The following is a 16,266-nucleotide window of genomic DNA, read 5'->3' as shown; positions in this document are numbered from 1 at the left end:
TAGTGAGGTCAGATTCATTTAACCCTTTAAGGACGATTGGGTCACCCGTGACCCAAAAATGACATTTTTCCTACGTCCTTCTAAAGCTGTATTTTGCTCTAAAAAGTTAGAAAAAATTATTTTTTCTGACCCTCGATTTTTGACCTTCTCGTCCTTAAAGGGTTAAGAAATGTAAGACAAATGTGAAATGTTCGAAGTCAGAGTGTGTGCGGAGCCTGGAACACCTCCCACTTATGTATTTTTATTCAAGATTTTCAAGACACAAAGAATATCAATGTCAATCAATAGATTATTAGGTGAGATTCTTAACAATCTCACCTACTATAATCCTAACAAAATTTCATGTCGTCCGATCGCGCTCAAACTTGGCCAAAATGTGTTTCGCCACTTCCTGATCACGAATATATGGGGGGCTAAGTTACGTTCCCGGCCGGCCGGCCGTCCGGCCGCTCTTTGGAGCTTAATAGCTCCTAAACTAAAAAAGATATCGACTTGCGGTTTTCGGCAAAGGTTAAATATCGTATGAAAATTGCAACTTGGTGCATTGACCCCCCACCCCCCACCCCTCCTTCCGCCATTTTGAAGACCCCCCTTTTTTTGTTTTCTCAATAGCTCCGCCCCTATGGCATCGAGCGGTCTCAAATTTTAGTATGTTATAGCTGGGCCTTAGAACTTTCCAGCAGTACCAAACTTAAGGTCCCCCGACCCCCCTGACCCGAGCTATAAGGGTCCAAAAAAATTTTCTTAAAATGGCCATAACTCCGGTTCTAATTGTCAGAATTTAAAAAGTGAGGGCTTTTTGGAAAGCTCTCGTGAAATGCCACTTCCCCTTCTAACATCGCAAGTTCATAAAACCACCGCTAGGGGCGCTTTTTTTAAAAAGAAAATTTTTAAATCTTAAAAGTTAAATAACTCAAAAATTCCTTATGCAATCGGGCTGAAATTTTAGTATGTTGTAGCCGTTGATTATACCTATCAAACAAAAAAAAACTTAAGTCGATCCATAACCCCTGACCCGAGCTATAAGGGGTCAAAGTTCGAACATTGACCGGCCTCTATCTCCGGTTCTAATTAACATAGCGACATAAATTTTACCTTTTTGGTTTCGTCTCGATGAGCACTTTCAGATGGAAGTTCAAAAAGTCACCACAGGTGGCGCTGTGATAGCGTCAAAATTCATCGAAATTCAAAGTCACTTTTCTCAAAAACGGCATTGTGCAAGTTAATGAAATTTTAGTATGTTGTAGTCCAGTCTAGGACGTTTCCAAAATGGTGCGTATGTGCGCTGTGGTTTCAATAGAACCGGAGATATGAGGGGTCAAATTTCACAACATTCAAAAAATCATATCTCCGGTTCTATGTGACCGATTTTAATGAATGAGGGCTTAAACGAAAGATCTCACCAAATGCTACAACTTTCTAAAATATTTGAACTTCGTGGGACCAACACCAGGGGCGCCACAGTCGAAAAACCAATTTCAATATCACATAACCTCAATTATCTCGACTGTCGCTGAACCGATTTTGATGATTACTTCGACATAATTGTAGAGCACATTTGTCTCTACATTTCGTCCATACATCATTTTCCACTCAGACTACGCTATCACTCCGATTTTGCCGTTTAAGTGTGAAAAAATTGATTTTTCCCATAATAACGCTTTGAAATCACTCAGATGCCAATTTGACTGCCTCTACTCCACAAAGACACTTAAAATAGGGTTTTAAATGGAAAGTCCCACAAAAGACAACAATTCTTTGATATAGTTGAAGTTCAACAAATGACTACTTGGGGAACTCTGGATGAAAAAACGAGTTAAGAAACAAAAAACCTCGCTTATCTTGGCTTCTGAGTAATCGATGAGATCATGTTCTATGAGAAAATTATAGAGAACATTCTGGTCTACATTTCACCCATATATCACTTTTCTGTCAGTTCATCCAAATCCTTGATATTTTGGTTTAAATACAAAATTTGTATAATTTCACGAATTTTATTCAAGATAACTGAATGGCGTCTCCCAACTTCAGCTCTAAATCGAATTTGCATGCACTCCGAGTTAGCTCACGTTAAGAATCTCACCTACATAAGCCGGTTAGGATTATCTGTCCCTTTTAATTTTAGCTAAAATATTTTTGCTAAGTAATATTAGTAAATGTGGTTATAAGTAAAAAATTAATTTTGTTAAGTAAAATATAAAAATGGTTCATAGTTTCTTAATTTTCTCTTTAGCCAATAACATTTCACTATAATTTGAGGAAAGTACTCTCCCGTCGAACGTTCCTGTCTTCGAATAATGTGAATTTTATTTTATTTTTCCTAGATACTTATACTCAATTATCACATAATTATCAATAACTGATGATAAACTAACTAATAATTAAAATGTGTAAATCTCTTAGGAAAAATAAAAGAAAATTCACATTATTCGAAGGCATGAACGTTCGAAGGGAGAGTACTTTCCCCTACTCATCAATATGTAGATGTAATTACCATTTTGAACTATTTTGTAAAATACTTACCAATCGGTCTTACACAGGGTAAGGGGGACATAGGGTTAAGACATTAATTAACACCCAGCTTTGGACACTATTTTAGGCATTTTAGGTCTAATTTTTAACAAAACATCTTTATAAACTAATATTTTTTAAAAGTAAGGGAGACCGGGGTAGAATTAGCCAGCAAATGAAGCTTTTTTTTCGCGTGTGGTTTGTGAAAAAATGATAAGGTTTGTCTAATGTTTTTGTGTTTCATAAGTAGCATTAGGATATTGGTTGTATGAAACAGTGTAGTCCAAAGCTCTAAAATTCTTGAGTTTTTCTAGAGAGGATAATGAAAAAAGTATGACACATTGGCTACACTTGCCTTGGCCTGGGTAGATATAGCCACTTTTGGGGTACTAATTGCCACCAGTTTTCCAGACGAAATTTCAAAGTGGAGATACCAAATATTGTTTCGCTTGATACACTGAAGCCCACTGATGCTAAATATGTCATTTAAACCTAAAGAAAAAGGCTTTAGCCGACTTTTCTATGACATTTTTGTAATTGCGGCAAAATTTATGAAAATATCCTGAAAAAATCTATTTCACAAATTTTTCATCCGAATGGCAATATTGCATGGAATATTAATAGTACTTTTTCATTTAACAATTATCCATGTATTAGTGAAAAATCATTGATAGTTTTATTCCGCCACGGAAGAGTGGCTACAACTGCCCCGAGGGCTGTTTCAGTGTTTATCATCTTATATAAAAAATGGATAATTATTATCTAAGTGAAAAATATTTTTTAATTAGGTTTATTAAACCAGAAGCGAGGTAAAACTATGAAATCTTGACTAGAAACTCAGAAAACCAAATGCTGGTCTAAAAACTGTAACATCGTAATTACAATTTTATACTCATTTTATAAAAATGCTTTTAAATTGTAGGATATCTGGATCCGACTTATAAATATTTCTGGCAATATGCGGATGTGTTCCTACTTTCATTAAAAAATACTTTGCTCGATGTACATTTTAAGAAAAACGAGAAAAATCCACTGACTAATTCTACCGCTGGCTATAGGTATCCTGGTCTCCCCTATAGTTTTTTGATAAAATTTTAATACAGTATATTTTTAAATTTTATCAACGGTTGATTACATAATTCTTCTTCACCTCATTCAGGCATAAAGTTTCTCTCTTTCTTTCTTTATAATAGAAAATTATGGCTACGATTGTGCCCCTATAATATCTTGTGAACTATATTGTTGGTCAGTTGATCGTTGACTGCTTTTTCTTAGAAATGGGGTTTTAAAGCCGTCTGTCTACATTGGGAACAATTTCGTTAAAAATTGTTTTTTTTGAAGGAAATTGCCTGCAACGCTGCTCTCAATGCTCAATTGCTCTCAATGTGTAGAGGCCTTAAATACAAAATATTAAAAGTGTTCTAATATAGTAAGGTGGGGTAACTGGATCGTTTTCCGAAGAGTGCTACTTAAACGTTTGTTTTTGGACTGATGAAATTCTTTTTTACTTCTTCGTAATCCATAGAATTATTCACTGTTTCATTCGGAAACATAATATAAAAAATTATCAAAAATATTAAAGAAAATTTATAAAATAATGATAATACTGAAATAAGTCAGCATGCACTAACTGGGTCGCCTTTTCGCTAATTCACTTTTAATTAAACCTTTGGATTTAAAATACTTTTTTTTCACAAGGAAAAAACAATAAATGTTTTTAATGAACCAGCTGCCATTAGCGAAAATATCAGTGCTAGAAAATTTTTAGTGAAGAACTCAGCTGGCACAAGATTGATATGAATCGATTATAGTCATACTTATTAAATGGATAATAATATTATTTTTGCTTTTTCTCAAACTTGAATAGTTATATTATGTTACTGTAGTGACTATATTACGGAAATAAAAATAAAAATATTATTTTAAGTGGATTAATCATAAACGATCCAAATAGAGAAGCGCCCGAATTAGCACACTTGACTATATATTGAATTTGTGAGCGAAAAATAGAGAAATGAGAGTTTCAGTATGAGATCATTTTTATTGGGAGTTAACATGGAATTGTCGTATCAGACATTCTTTAAAGAAATCTACAGAGCAATTTATATTGAAAATTTTTTCAAAAATTTTGATTTTTTTTTAACTTTATGTACCATACGGCACATAATACTTGTGTGAAGCGTTTTATTCTCCAAAATTAAATAATTACAATTTATAATTAAATCCTAAAAGATACTATAGGTACTAACGGTACTAACCTTCTTAAGGCTATAGATTTTGACTTCGTTGACTAAAATTAACTAAGAAATCCTAAAGAAAACATAAGACTTTTTCACTGAATAAGTTCAATTTCCGATCAAATCATTGACATATTATACCAAGGATTTACACTTTGACTAAAACTGTGATGAAATTCCTGTGCTTGTGTATGCTAAAGGAAAAGGGGAATGGGAAAATCGCCTTTTTTATTGGAAAAAGTATTAAATTAAATGGGGAGAATGTCTCAATTTCCTGATATTCAACCACTCAATGGCTGAGTCACGTATTCTAGCATCTCCTCCAACGAATGAATTGGAGCGTCTCGTTTTGCCATCCCACAGAAACCTCCATCCAATACGCCAAATCCAACCCCCAAAAAGCCAAGTTGAAAAAGCGAACTTTATTGAATTTGGCTGTGTTTGCATTGGGTGAACCCACGATTTGCTAAAACCCACTTTAATGAAATTCCACTTCAGTGTCGTATTTTATTAAAAATTTGCTAAAGTCAATCTCTTTTGGCTGGAAAGTCAGGACGATGGTGCTCTTTGCTATTCCGGGGGAGACGAGAGTCTGACTTTTTTCCGCATTCGAGGGGCGGAATGAGAGTGGATGTTAAAAACATTTAGACAATTTTGTGTTGTAATTATTTCTATTCCATTCAAATGAGAGATAAGGAGAGGAAGTTGGATGAGAAGGATTTATATGATTTGAAGAAGATTTTTGACGGAAAGTAGTAGTAGTAGTAGTAGTAGTAGTAGTAGTAGTAGTAAGCCTTATCAAGGTGAAGTCACTTTCTATGATTACTTAATTAAAAAATGCTTAAAAAAGTTTAAAATTTAATCAAAGTTAGAATGTAGCTCAATTGACGAAGCGTTGTTTTTGCAATACACGGGCTCTCTTTCGATCCTTACTTACTTACTTAAGTGGCTGCATCGTCCCTTTAACCCATTCCTTACCATGGTATTATACATCATACGCAAATTGACTGATTTTAGATGATTTATTCCCAGGCAATTTTTATCCGAATCGCTGTAGGGAATGGATTTTTAGTAACTTTAGTTCTTCATTTACTTGGGAAAAATAGTCCGGCAGAGATGAAAATACATTTTTGTTACTGTTTTCTTGCTTCGCGGATGGTTATGCAAAATGTTGGTTCAAAATGACGGACGGAAAATACAACATCCCGTCGAATTTGTTAAAATTGCCCTTGGCCTTCATCCTCTTTCCTGATTTGAATTCTAGTTGCCAATTTGTTTTTTGGATAGTTACCATATCTAAAGCAATAGAGTTTGTAATGAATTATTGCACAAAATTTAAATTCAGTGACCGTTAAGACGTATGTTTGACAAGGGCTCCCCGCGCCCTCACAAAATAGGTAAAATATTTTTTCTTCCCAAAAAGTTCATCTATTAATCTGAGGGAAACTAATCCCAAAATATGAACATTCTATCTCAAGTATTTCTGCTACATTGTCTAAATGGGTTAAGGGACCAGACCTTTCACATTAACCTCCTCCAGCACTGGCGACTCTCCGTCAGTTCGCTCCAAAACGGATCATAGATTGCTGTCAAAAATTCGTCCTATTTGGTGGCTTCTTGCGCGTTTTCGTAACAATTGTTTTTACAATTGTGGTTGTTAGCCCCTTGCTAAACTCTCTCTAGAAAAGGACCAGATCCCTTGTTCGTTAGTCTCAGATTCGGACTTCCCACTGAAGTTGGTTACACGATCTTCTAACACTCCTCTCAGTGATCCTTGGTCCAAATTGCCCACAAGTTTTTAGGGACTACGTGGCTTGAATTCCAGTTGGAAGCAGTCCGTAGCATTTCATTGTGGTAAAGCCAATGTGGTCAAAGTGGCACATATCCTGAGGTACTCCATCACCGCTTTGAAGGGTATTGACCATATCACGTCGGTTGCATCGATCGTTGTCGTAGTTGCATTTGTTTTTTTGCAGATACGACAGGGGCCGATGCAACTGAAGATCATTGTCGCAGTGACATGTGACCAAGGCAGCACACTAGAGAAATTTATGTCCATATTGAAGAGTTTTCTCTACGCGAGCATACGGAATTTGCTTTAATATGGACATAAATTTTCTTGTGTGTAGACGCCATAACATGTAATTATAATTATGTACATACCTGTCTTAATTTGCAGTCCTTTTTTCACTTGTTTATGAATTTTCAGGAAAGCCTACAAATTGCTCGGTATCTCCATGGACAATTTTCGGATTGAAATAGCCGGTACCGAAACATTATTATTGTATGATGTGTCGCACATCGTCAAGAATATTCGAAATTCTCTGTTTACTGTCGATTTGATGGTTGGAGAACATGACGTTATCTCGCGGGATATTCTAAAGAAACTCGATCAACTTGAGGATTCATTCATCCGCACAACCTACCATTTGTCTTCATGACATGAAGTCGTCAAACTTTGACAAACTGTCAGTTAAACTGCCAACTCAGGTTTTCAAATTACGTACAGTCCGGTGTACAGTCATTTTGTTTGAAAAGCTTTTTCTACACTGAGTAGGGTGCGATTAACTTTTTTTCCTCATAATTTTAACACTTTTTAGGTGTAAAAATATATTAACATTTTTTAATGTTAATTTTACACCTTTCTAAGGGTAAAATTAACATGAAAAAATGTAACTTTAACCTCAAATACACCTAAAAAGGGTAATATTTACACCGATTTTGGATCAATACTGCAGGGTAAAATTAACATTTCCCACATTTCCGGAATGTTATTTTAACTTTTTCGTATTTCTCTCAGTGTAGCAACTTTACTACCACAACTTTACGAATTAACTTTTAGGGTAACCAAGTTTCTACCAAGTAAAAAAAAAAAAATGGCAAAATGGCAGATGACTTCTAGTATGGAGGAAGTGGGGCTACTTTGAGCTGTGGGACTACATTGATATATGATCACGATTGTTTTATATCATGTTAAAAAAAATCTAGTTTCCTATAGAAATATGAAAGAAATCGAATTAAGAAGAAGAGATTGAATTAAGAAGAGAAATATGAAGAAATCGAAGAAATCGTATAACAATATAACCTCACAGCTCAAAGTGGTACCATGTAACCCCATCTTATCTGGGTTATAATAATAATGCCCGCCCTAAAAAATTGAAGCAAAGGAAAAGAAAAACAAGATGCTTAAAATTTGATTCTTCAATATATACACTGAGTAAGAGAAATCCGAAAAAGTTAAAATAACATTCCGGAAATGTTAATTTTACCCTGCAATATTGATCTTAAATCGGTGTAAATATTACCCTTTTTAGGTTTATTTAGGGTTAAAGTTACCCTTTTTCATGTTAATTTTACCCTTAAAAAGGTGTAAAATTAACATTAAAAAATGTTGATATATTTTTACACCTAAAAAGTGTTAAAGTTATGAGGAAAAAAAGTTAATCGCACCCTCTTTTTTTCTCAGTGAGTGTCTTGGTTAAAGGATAAGTGTAACTCTGCACAAAAAGTCGTTAATGTTCGAAGAATTCAAACTCAGTTTCGAATTTTTAAATGTTCGGACAAGATGGGAAAAATTTATGAAATATTACACTGACGCTATTATTTAAAAATTTTGAAGAAAATTATAATTAAATGAGCCTTGTTGCTTTGATTTTTCCCACTAAAGGCCAACTAAAACAGATCCATTTTAAAACTCGAGGATACTTCGAAATTCGAACAAAAAGTACTTTGTTCACCATGTGGACGAAACGAAAATAAAAAATGTGTTTTTTTTGCTTTTCGAAACCGATTTTCGACTTTTTTTAAAGTCTAGTTGTATCTCAATATCTTTTGAGCCTTTTGAGTATGAAATTTACAACTTTAGGGCTTCTGAAATGTTATCTTTTTAAGCGTAAACATACCCTTTTTATTTTTAATATAACCAATTTCCTTGCCAATTGCACGTGTTAGGAAATTTTATTCCAAAACTATTAGTTCTTGTGAAAATTATTAAGTTATCCTCACAATAAAATTTAATTTTGTTTTTTTTTTTGTTTTATTCTGGATTGGAATCATTTCAGAGGATTATTATTCAAATTTTCTTTTAACGTCTCACTGCTAATGCATAAAAAAGTCACTGTGTACAAAAGAATGTTCAATTAAACATGCAAATTGTGCAAATAGCTGCAATTTCTTGCTGCATAAAATCACAATTGAAATACCTTTCACAAAGCAAGGGATAAAATCAGGAAAAATTTCTTGCAGAATTTTCCCCGAGTTTATTGACTTTGAATCGTTTGTTGTGTCGCAATAAATCCCCCAACTCTGGGGAGTCTCCTTTTCCATTCTCTTCGGGTCCACTTGAATGGAATCACTGCGCAAATGGGAGGAAGGGGAGAGATGAGGAAAATTGCTGTGGAATGAGCGGAAAATGTCTGAGCGACAAATCAACAACCATAAAATTGACCTCTTTTGTTCTCACACTAATCGCATCTCCAAATTCTTTTCATCTTTGCTTCTCCGCGAAGCCTTTCCTGAAGGGCTCTATCCCTGAGCCATTGTCGCGCCTCCGTAAATTCCATATTCGAACAATAATCAGAGAAAATTGCTTGGAATAGGCTGTAGATGAATAGGCTATATTGTTGAAATATGAAATAAATAAAGAAATGCTGATTCTTTTGAGTGATGCAATGGAATTGTTCTCAGTTAAAATGTCACTTCCGCTTCCGATTGCTTCTCCTTCTTTTGTGGCCTCAAAGTCAGGAGAATTTCGCGGAAAATTGCAGATTCAAACGTATTGCTTACGGCTCCGAAGAATCCTCATAGAAGAATAAAAATCTTACACGATATTTCCTAATACAGTAGACTCTCGCAAATTCGGCTCTTTTAAGATCGGGCTACTTTATAATTCGGGCAGCGGTTACATTTGAAAAAAGTTTGTTGTCATTTTTCAAGTTTGATTATGATTATCAAATGAATCAAATATGCTCAAATTTAGCATGGTTTGTCTTAGTTTTGATGTGATTTTGCATTATTGAGGGATTTTCATGCAATTTACGTTATATATGAGTGTGTAAACTCAATATCTATATGCACATGTCGCCCGAATTTCTGTCTAATTCGGCTGACATTTCGGTCCTATATGCCCGAATTTGAGAGAGTCTACTGTATATACAGCTGACAGGTTAAGTTCATTACTGAGGTTATGTTGAGAGCAACATAAAAAGATTATTCATCTTCAAAATTGATGGATTGTAATTTATACATCCGGAAATATCTGGATTAGTAAAACTGATCAAACTAATCTGTGGTAATCTTCTTGAAGTTCTTGATGTCTTCTGCAGTTTTAATCATGCCGAACGGAGAACATACCTTATGTTTTCTTTAGCTAAGAAATGAATTACTAAATATGAGGTTAGGCTGCAAATAACCTTCTACAATCTGAAATTTAAATTTTAAATAATTAGTGGATTTTAAATTCAAATTTATTAAAATTTAAACAATTATTCATAGAATAATTATTTAAATAATTATTCATTAAATAGAGAGTACAGAACATGTATATAATGGGCCTAATCGTTTAATTTAACAGTATTAATTGGCCAATTTGGATTTCAAATACAACATTATAAATATAAATGTACATAAACAATTACTATCACTAATTGTTCCATTTGTCAGGCTATTAAATTCATTGAAAACAACATAATTTGGGTGATTCTACAAGATTTCAATAATATAGCTTAATGGTATTTCAATTTATATTCTAATTTCGCTAATAAAATAGAATTATATACATACAAGTTCAAAATAATTTCATATCGCATAATGCTCTTTAAAATTAACAAGATTATTAATTATTATTCATGTCCGGAAAATTTTAAAGTTTATTTAATTCAAGCCTAAATTTCTGTTTAAAAATTATGTTAAAAATAATCTCACATAATAATTTTTTTTTACCGTAATGAGAGAATTAGGAGCAATACGATGAGTTGTTAAAATGCGTTAATTTTCATTTCCGAAACATTTTTCCCATGATATATTATTTTTTGGGCTATTTATAGCATTAATTTTGCAAGAATATTTTAAAATCTCTGTGATAATAAACAAATTCGTTGTGTTGAATACAAAAAAAATCAATATTCTCGACATTCTTTCATAAGTAATAAATTTTTTTATATTCTTCAATTCGTGAATCCCACATTAGCATTGATTTTATCATTATTCTCAGATTTTTACAATTTTACTAAAGAATAATATTAAAAGTTTTCATAACGAAAAAAATAGGACTACTTTCAAGCTGAACAACTGATAATCTTTTTTTTTTGAATATCTTTAAGAAGAAAATGAAAAGATTGCTTATTGAAGATACAATGTTTTTTTTTCTAAGAAGTATTATTTTCTATTTGTAATTATTTTGTACCATTTGCAATATTTACTCACCCTCTCTTTCCGCTCCAAAACCATGATTTTTTGGTTTATTTTGAAAAAGGCTTCTAGAATTTTTTCATTTTCGAATATATTTTGATGGCTGGCAAAGTGAATATTTTGACCTTGGGCATCTATGATCGAAAAACACTTCGATATAGAATTTTCAAAGGTCAAAGTTAAAGTAAAAGATCTTGAAATTTCCAACCCGGCTGTATCAGACTTAATCGGTAAAATTAGGTAATGGCTAAAGTGGCTAAAGTAGCCGTAATTGATGTATCTTACTCGAATATTTTTCAAATTTTCTTTTTATTTTTTCTTAAACTTGTGACACGACTAGAGACCGACCGGTAAGAGATATCGACTGGTCTTGGATGACCCCTCGAAAACGGCTCTTTTCGAAAACGGTTTCTAGTTTATGGTTAGGTTTCGAATATGTTTTGAAGGAAGTCAAGATGAACATTTCGATGTATAATTTTCGATGGTCAAAGTAAAATCGTTTTGAAGGGCCTATTTTTCAACGGATTTGCTTATATTTGGATTTTTTTTTTAAGATCTTGAAATTTGCAATTCGACTGTATTGCCTCTTTCAGACTGGAGGTTTAGTTCAGTTCCCGAGTGCCTCAAAAATCTAAATAACAAGCAATTTTATTGATTTTTCAAAATCTAATGGATCATTTGCCCTTAATATCTAATCCTAAACAACAATTTCCTAAAAAATCGTGTCTGATAAGGAATTAGAGGAGTTAAGCCAGATGGCTAAGCCTTAGGTCTGAAGCCCGTATATCACACTTAATCGGTAATAAATCGGTAATGTACCCGTAAATGCTATACAGTGGCGGCCAAAATAATAGAATCGTTTTATAAAGCTTATATTTTTTTAACTTTTGTGTGTTTTCCCAATTTGTTGATATAATTCTGCAGTAGAAATCTTCAAATTATTAGAATCGTATAATAAGGGTTGTTTTGGTCGCTAGAGGTCTCTATTTTACACAGAATACGTCAATAGCGAAATTCAGTTCGGCCAAAAAAACTGGAAAACTGTCATTTATGGTTTCTAAATATGGCTTTATTTAAACTAATTTGATTTATAGATCACATTCTTTAATTTAAATAAAAGTGGTCCTATTGTTTTGTTGAAACCAAATTTCACTATTGATGTATTCTGTGAAAAATAGAGACCTCTAGCGGCTAAACAACACTTATTTGACGTAAGGTAATTATTTGAACGTTTCTATGTCAAAATTATTTCACCGAATTGGATTAAACAAAAATGCTCATATTAGATGATCGGTTAGTAGATTAATTTTTGAATAATAAGAAACACGGATTTGACCTAGATCCTTCTCCTCCTTTATTACTCGGACAACGTTTCGGAGCTTGTTGGCCCCTTCCTCAGGTATGCAAAGTAATGGGTGGGAAATAGGGTCTGGACACAAAATAACGCATTCTGACCACCAGCATGCAATTATCGTCCAGTAGTGTGTATATACGTAGTTATTTTGTGTCCAGACTCTATTTCCCACCCGTTACTTTGCATACCTGAGGAAGGGTCCAACAAGCTCCGAAACGTTGTCCGAGTAATAAAGGAGGAGAAGGATCTAGGTCAAATCCGTGTTTCTTATTATTCAAAAATGCTCATGGTAAAATAGTGGTCTTTGCGGAGCTGATTCTATTATTATGGACGCCACTGTACCTTTCTCGAATTTACTTTTTTATTTGCCCGTATGCTTGTTACGCATGCTAAAACATTCTAAAATGTGCTCTTCTTAAGAAATTTTCTATTTCGGAATGGATTTTTTTTAAATTTATGAATCAATTCAACCGTTATATTAAGCTATAGTATAAACCCAAAGACCATGCCAAACGATAATTCACAGAGAGCACTTTCGCAGGAGTTGGAGCACTTCGTAAAGCTGGGATGCTTTGTCATCTCTTAAACCTTAGATTTATTTTTAACGTAATTCTCACCAATTATTTTATGCTCTCAACAAATGCTTTATACAGTTTACACAAATTTAAGCAAGAACTTGAAAAAAAATCAATCCAAATCTAAAAATGTTATATATAATAACAATTAATTTAACTTTTAAGAATTATTTCTTAATAAAATTAATTCTTGAATTAATTAATCAATTATAAGCAATACGATTTAACGGTTTTGACTCAATACATTTTTTCAGATCTACTACCTACAATTTAACAAATAAACATAATCTATCATTCTTTATTAAAATAATTTAAACAAATTAATATAAGGATTTTAAATAATTTGCTTTGGTAGAAAGAAATTGCTCCTCAATTTGAGACCTTGTGCTTTTGCAAATAAGGCTTTGAAATTCATCAATGGTTCAAACTATTCCATTGAACTGAGTCATTAGGAAAGTTAAATGATTTTTGCCAGCACCAGTAAAAATTTTATGAATGAAATCCCACCAGAGAAAACATCCCAAAAATCTAGATTTTCATCTCTATTTAAATGTTACCTTCTAAAATTACCCATTAATCTGTTGTTTTAGGCATTTACTCTTTCCTCAATAAAGCAATCCCCAAAAATAACATTTTGCAATTTCAGTTAGAGGTGTCGAAAAATTGCCTTTTTGGCTTTTTCTGTTTGAAACTAAAGAGCATGATGGGTTTTTCCAAATTGTGTTATTTTTTTTTCCCCTTTTGCTAAAAACTACAATTTTCGCAGAAATTTGGCTTTTAGGGTGGAAATTTTCTCTCTTTCTCTCTTTTGAAAAGTATTTTACTGAGCAATTTCAGGGCTGAATTGTGTATAGGACTTTTTGAATGGAAAATGTTTCGTTAGTGGAGTCTCTGTGACATGTAAATGAATTTTCCCTAAAACTAATTTCCCGAGGAAATTCAATCAATTTGAAGAATTAATTCCTTTCAACGAGGTCTCTTTTGGCGGGAAAATTAATAGTTTTCTCTGGGGAGGTGTGAAAAGGTGCGAAATTGACTTTTTGATTGCAATTTCCAGGATAGAGGCACTTTAGAGCGATAATTTAGATTTAGGGAGAGAGAGAGAGAAAGAGAGTTAGGGATTTTAGGAAAAGGGAGACAAGAACTGATGTGAGGAATTTCCCAACATTATCTCATTTTGGTCTCATTTTGTGGATTTCTTGTTTTCAGTGCCACTCAAAGCTGCGGGTGGTAAATATTACAAATCTCTCCCTCATTTGCCAAATATCACCATTTAGAGGAGGACATGCATCCTTCAAGATAATCCTTCTCAAATGGCAAATGCAAAATTGAAAAAGCGAGTCTAGAGTTACTTTTGAGGACAAATTTTCAATTGACTATTGGGCTAATTCTCCATGGATTACAGTTTGAGTATATCTCCCGCCAAATGGAACACAAAATGTCACATTATATTAAAATTCTAGCAATCATTTTATTGCCTCTTGCACAAAATCATCTCCATCTATTCCGCCACCTCGCCATGGAAAATCATTTCTCAAATCCTAAGGGTACACAGACGCGAAGATTCAATATATTTTCATACACAATTCAATGGTGAAGCGTGAAGAGCAAAATTGCAATTTATATTTTCAATATATTTCGCATTTTCTCCTTCCACATCTTTCTTGTCCTTTTCAATACATTTCCTCGCTAAAATGTGCATTTCTGTGCCTGTTGTCAAAGCTCTGCCGATAAGATGATACATCCCAAAGAGATTTCATCTCAAAAGTCCTTCAAGTCACTCAATCACAAAATATGGAATTCGTTGTTTGAGTCGATAAAAAAATTTATTGGAGCCAAATAATATGAAATTTCCGAGTATTATGATGTGATGCAAAATCAAGGCAGAGAGATCAAGGAAAATGTATGGTTTGAGTCGTTTATCTAAATCTTTCGTGGCACGTACTTAAAGGTGAAAACACATTAACATAAAATAAAATGCTTCATGCCTTAACAAATAAATGTAAAAAGTGATAAAAGATGATTTACAGAAATATCGAGGAAACTTATCTAGATGATCGTAACTGATAAAATTTATTCGACACAATTCTTAATACCCAAAAATCAACCCATGCTTTCTAAATTGCAGACACTCCAAAGTCTCTTGCATTACACTTTTACATTACTACTCCAATAATGTCGATACGTTTGATATTTATATTATATTTCTACAGCTTTCTAGGTTCTTAGTTATGGTAGCTTTTAGTTTAATCGTTAAAGTTATCTCAGGCTCTTACTGAACAAAACTCATTTAAAAGATTTAGTTTACTTCAGACTTTTTATGTGTTTTTTTCAATGGTGTTTAAAATTTTCAAGCGTGGACACTTTTGGAGTCGTACTGTAATATTTTGTGTTTTCGGTGCTTAAATAAATTTTAATGAGGGCGTGGCCTATTTTGAAATGTTAAAATTTTAAGATTCGGCCCATGATGAGAGTACAATAAAGTAGTCTCAGTAATCTGTCAATTCACGTGTATCTTCTGAATAAGGAAGGATTCGGCAATTTGATCTTTCGTAATTTTTTCCCAAGTCTTTTAGAAGGATTAACTAATAGCTTCTTGTTAGTAAAGTATAACAGGAGCCCCATAACTAGGAAATTCATTAAATTCTCAATTCATGCAGAGAGTCTTTCAGGCTTCGCATATACTCTGGCTTCAAACATTTTAAATATATATTTCCTATATTCCTTCAACGAATCTTACCTAGTGGTAATATATTTTAATAGCTAGTCATAACTCACATTTCCTGAAAAAATTATATCTGATTCCTTACAGCTTACAGGAATATGGGAAGAATATAAAGTGGTTGAAGCCAGAGTATGTGCGAAACCTAAAAGACTTCCCCTAAATATAATATTTTACTTAGATAAATAGATAGATAGATTTATTGTCATCAATGTTTTAGGAGATGGCGCTATATTCATTACATTGTAAATATTTTTCTGCGGCCACCGCCGTCTTAACTTTACAAAAAAAAAGATAATAGTAACACAATAATAATATTGGGAATCTCAGTGGCGAAATAGGCAAGACCGCGGGGTTTTAGGCGACAAGATCTCTGGCTCGACTCGCAAAGTTATAGAGATTTTAAGGGCAGAATCACATTGACAGTAAAATGCTCACCGTCACTGTCAAAGCCCTCAC

This window comes from Phlebotomus papatasi, chromosome 2, assembly GCF_024763615.1.
Source record: "Phlebotomus papatasi isolate M1 chromosome 2, Ppap_2.1, whole genome shotgun sequence".
NCBI lineage: Eukaryota > Metazoa > Arthropoda > Insecta > Diptera > Psychodidae > Phlebotomus > Phlebotomus papatasi.
This window is presented reverse-complemented; position numbering follows the sequence as displayed.